Source organism: Penaeus vannamei, chromosome 3, assembly GCF_042767895.1.
Source record: "Penaeus vannamei isolate JL-2024 chromosome 3, ASM4276789v1, whole genome shotgun sequence".
NCBI classification, from domain to species: Eukaryota; Metazoa; Arthropoda; class Malacostraca; order Decapoda; family Penaeidae; genus Penaeus; species Penaeus vannamei.
The window spans coordinates 30,567,574-30,572,573 of record NC_091551.1 but is presented as its reverse complement, the minus strand read 5'-3'; the positions used below and the strand labels follow the sequence as shown (position 1 = coordinate 30,572,573).

The 5,000-nt window shown below is 32.5% G+C and overlaps 2 protein-coding genes across 14 annotated transcripts in view; both read left to right on the top strand.

The window, feature by feature from the left end:
- APC7 (anaphase-promoting complex subunit 7) overlaps positions 1-5,000 on the top strand; it is a 625,451-nt gene that overhangs the window by 263,192 nt on the left and 357,259 nt on the right. The gene's annotated exons all lie outside the window — the stretch shown is intronic.
- Mvl (solute carrier family member malvolio) overlaps positions 1-5,000 on the top strand; it is a 187,213-nt gene that overhangs the window by 617 nt on the left and 181,596 nt on the right. For 5 of the 13 annotated variants that reach the window (XR_011399860.1, XR_011399862.1, XM_070144192.1 and 2 more), the window contains exon 1: positions 215-365. The exons of 1 other annotated variant lie outside the window; for it this stretch is intronic. The gene's annotated coding sequence lies outside the window, so the exon portion shown is untranslated. Of the gene's footprint in view, positions 1-214; positions 366-2,542; positions 2,649-5,000 lie in introns of those variants that run through there. 7 more of the 13 variants (XM_070144207.1, XM_070144179.1, XR_011399861.1 and 4 more) reach the window with 4 other exon arrangements.

Here is a 5,000-nt window from a genome sequence, read left to right as displayed (position 1 = left end):
TGTTACAATATTAGCTTAGTAATATTGTTTTATGCAGTGCATTAAACAAGAAAGTACCGCAGAGAGTATTATAATTACTAGAGTGATCCTGCGCACTGTAACTATCATATAATATTCAGCCGTTTATGATAGTTTATGGTCCAATTTTATTATTTACGTCCGTTTTCTTTATCATCTGATGTTTAGAGAACGACAGAAATGCTCCTCCAGAAAAGCAGTCATCCCTGGCAGTAGAGTAGGTGGGGAAACTGCAGGAGAAATTTGTAAACATTAGGTCACGTGTTGACTTGGCCGCGTCAACAGCGAGTGGACTAGCCGCAACGCGACGTTTTGGGGAATACATTTCCGTTGATATTCTATTATCGGTTCGTTTATGCAATTTATATTTATTAATCTGTAGTTTTTCATTGCCCATAAGAATACGGGCCATTTATTCCCTCCTTTTGTAAATCTTAACCCAGGATTTAGTATGTTAGCATTGGTGATTTTCTCAAGTTGTTTTGTGTAAGATAAAATTTGGGCTTTATAAGAATTAATGTTCTGGTGTTTTTTGTTTATTACACCATAGGTACATTGGATCTGATTCAATTTTTTATTTATACAAGTGTTCTGTAGTCTTGTGTGTTTTCACAGTAGTCTTGTAATGCAAACATCAGTTTTTTTCTGTTCTGTGGTCTTCCATATGGTTGTGGATTATTATCTTTTAATATAATAATTTTCATTAGATTAGGGGTTCAGTGAAAAAAAAAGGAAAAAATAGTATGGAATGGATACTTCAATGTAAACTGAGGCACTTTTCATCTATGCCACATATTAAAAATAAAGGAGAGGCATGACAGAGAAGAGAGAAGGTTGGCCCATTTTTTCCTAAGGCTCTTTCCATGTTGATAAGAAAGAAAATATTACTGTGACTGCATAACTCATTACCTTGATCTGTCAACTAGTTCATGTATTACTATGCTTTTGTGAAGAGATTTTATTTTCAGTTTATGTATTCAGTACAGAAATCTTCTGTTCATGTTTGACAGACGAAATGCCATTCCCAGACAAAGCTAATTGTTACCGAGAGCAATACACCCTCTCCTAGACTAAGCCGAAAAAAGAAATTTATGTTATTTTTTTCAGGAAATCTAAGGATTTCAAGGATTCTTGGCATTGTTTCATGTGGAAATAAATCATTGAGGAGATCAAAGTACCATTTCTCCATCAGCAATCATGATTTGATAGTCCTGATTGCAGGGGAGGGTATGAAGTATATCAGGGAACTTACAGAGTAAACCAGGCTGAAATTATTAGAATTGAGAATGAAAATGTGTAAAACCAGGACAACAAAACACTTGAAATTGGCTCAAGAAACTCTACATACTTGCCCATTATCTTCAAAATTCTATGGACTGATGTGCCAAAATTTGAATAACCGTATGGGAATTCCTGGAACATCCTGACCTTGAAACCAACCTAACCAAACAAAAAAATTTATTTCCCTGATATACTTGATATCCTCCCCAGCTTTCAGGACTTAATACAGCAAGATTGTTAGCTGTGATTACGACAGAAATAATCAGATTCATTCACATCACACACAAATAGCTGATGATAAAAATATTGTGTGGGAAATTGTGATTATCATAATTGGAAAAATATCCTGATTGTCATAAATGGTAAAATAACAGTTTAGTTTTTTATTATTGATCTGTCTTTATATATTTTTTGGTAATTTTGGTATTTTGAAGGAGGAAGTATTATGTCGTTTGGGTAAAAGCTAAAGAGAGCAACGTGCGGTGATAGAGGGAAATGGTCACCGCTATCTTATAGAGCAGAAGAAATAGAAAAGGATAGAACATAGTTTAAGCTGCGGCAGCCTCATAGTCACTGCTAAATGATGAAAATATACCTTGCTATCACCGATCAAATTCTATGTCCTACTTGTTTACCTTGCCAAGAAACAAAACACTGACCGCTAAACTCGTTACTGCGATATCTGAAGTAGTTCATGTGTTAGTACGCACTTGTCAAAACGATATTTGGCTAATTATCAGTGTGCCGTTACACATTTATGCTCTTAAAGTATTTTATTAATGTTATTGTACTTCATTTACATGTTTTAAGATTGATCTATACCCTGATTTAGAATTATCTGTGCATTGTATGTTTCACACTTTCATTTGCCCAGCCATTCAGTGACAGAACGTTGGTGAGAAATGTTGGGTTTCCAATGTTGTGTTGATTCTAGGTTATTTTTAAGACTTATACAGTGGCAACGAAAAAGAATTAGACTTTAGTAACCATCCCAGTTGAATATCTGGGCCGATCAAGAGCTTCAAATGCCAATAAAAGTGATTAAGATCGAAGCAATCCAGTCTGTAGAAAGAAGCCAGCAAAGGTTGGATGTTTCCAAATATAAAAATATTTGGTTTATTATTTTACAGTGTGAACGTAGCTGTATCTTGCCATTCATACAATGGTGAAGAGAATGTGTCCCATGGGGTGTTGCGGGGGCTCTGCCCCCCATCAACCCTCCCCTTAGACAGTGCCTGAAGGACACGACCAGCCACAGCAACTTTAATTATGATATTAGGCTGTTTTATTGGTCAATATGTTTTTTGGGGGATTTGGAATGTGCGAATACCTGAAGAGTTTGCCGAAAGGTGGGTTGAGTTCCTGTAGTTTTTAAACTTTAGTCTGTGGAATTTCAAATATGGCAGTACCATCCGTAGAGTTATATTGATTTTTGTAATGTATTTTGTCAAATCAAGTTATATTCGAGAATTTTTGTATTTATGTTAAATAAAATTGCCAAAAAATTGAAGGAAAAAGTGATAGTGTGACAGCACCTTTATATTTTCAGATTGTTCATTAAATAATTTTAGTTTTTTGATATTTGAATGTTGATTTACCTTTTTTTTTTTTTTTTTTTTTATGAAATTCCACATATTTTGGAAGGAGTTTTAAATTTAGGGAAGCACAAAAGCTTTCCCATGATTCACTTTTCTCTCTTTTGATGAATTGTTTAGCTTCTGCTAATAATTTTTTTTTTTTTTTTTAGTCTATTCTGTGTGCTTGGTCTTTTCTTCCATTTATTATAAGCTTTGTTTCTCTGCTTTATGATTTTGTTTCTTTTTTTGTTCCACCAAGGTTTGTAATGTATCTTTTTATTTTTTATTATCAACATTTAAATTTTCCCCAGAGTCTTTTATTAACCCAATGCCGACAGTAAAATGCTGTGTTCACTTTAGTATTTTTTGTTGAATATTTCTTTACATAGATGGTACTCCTACAATGTAGTTGATTAGTAGATTTTGTGACCTCGACTTTAATTGAAACAGCAGGAAAACTTTTTTTTTTTTTTTTTTTTTTTTACTAATGCTATCAACATCAACAGTTATTTCTTAGGTAAATATTATAATTATGATTTTATTGATATTACTAATAGAAATATAATTTCTTATCCCTATCATAAGTCCTCCATCAGCTTAATTTTGTCTATTTTTCCTAATTATTTCATAGTTATTTGATTTAAAAGTAAAGTGAGTAATCCAAAGTTTTCCTTATATGACAGATTATTTATTTATATGTTTTTTTTTTTTTTTTTTTTTTTTGGTTGAGTGGGCATCCCATATTATTATTCTATTCACTTATCAAATAGGCTATTTGTTTTAGAATTGGGGTGAAATCTTTGATTGTTTCCATAGTTATTTCTAAAAAAAAATTCTGATTTTGTATTGTTTATTAGATTAGACTGCTTTCATTATATTTTTTGTGGTAATCACCCAGTTTAGATTTTCTTCATTTCTTTAATTGTTTTTTTGTTTTGTTTTTTGGTGTGGTCAGAAAGTATAGGTGAAAGGTATGGGTGATGGGAGTGGGTAAAGGGTGTGAGTAGTGGGTTTGGGTGATGGAAGTGGGTAATGTTAGTGTTATGTTGATTGTTCTGGATTTGTATGTTTTTGTTTGTATTATTTGATGTTTTGTTTGTTTGTTTGTTTATTTTGCTTTGATGTAACTTTTTAAGATCATAGTGTTTCTTTCTGTGTTTTGGATATTCTATCCTGGTGTAATATTTTGAGTTACGGATATGCTTCTACATAGCTTTGAGGTGTATTTTGGTATTGACTTGTATTTCTGGAGTTTATATTAACTTGTGAAGTGTGGTAACCTTTAGTTGTTTTTGTGTTTTGTCTGGTTTTGCATTTGTGTCTTTCTTGGTGTTATTACTTCTGCCAAGGAGGTTGTTTTGGGTAGCATTGGTTAGTTTGTTTGTTAATTGGTTATCAGGATAATTCAAAAAGTTAAGGACAGAATTTTACGAAATTTTCACCAGAGGTGTGTCCAACTTAGTTGCCATTAAATTTTGTTGATCCAGATTCTGATCTGGATGCAAGAACTTTTTAAAGGATTCATTATTGCCTTTGTAGTGGTTTGCACTCTCTGCTCTCTGAGTGCTACTAATTTCTAATTTGTACTGCTAATGGTTTGGTTAATGGTTAATACCCCCAGACCCCCTACTGAACTCCTTTGACCTACTCTCCACACGACATTAGTTGCAATCTATTTATCATTAACTTTATCATTAACAACTTGTAAAAGAAATGACATAGATGAAAAGTACCTTATTTTTTGTATTTCTGTCCATTGCATGCAAAGTTAACCTAGCACTATATGGCAGAGTGAAAGTAAAACTATACTGAAAATAGTTTAGGTGTCTGATGTTATCCACAGCTCAGTCTAATTTTGGGCATTTAAACATTGGACTGTAAAAGTCACAGTGAACTGCTGTTAATTTTGGCATACTTAGGACTAGAACTTTTTAAGAATTATAAAATTGCATTTATCAGTGATGATTGATGTCTTCAATTCTCCTGTCTTCTATCCAACTGTATGTTTTAGAATTTAATGCCACTTTTTAGATAAATTTTTAGACCATATGAAAGCTTATATTCTCAGGATTATTTTTGTTAATTTTAGTTTTTAAATTGTATTTATACTTTATCTTTGTAATC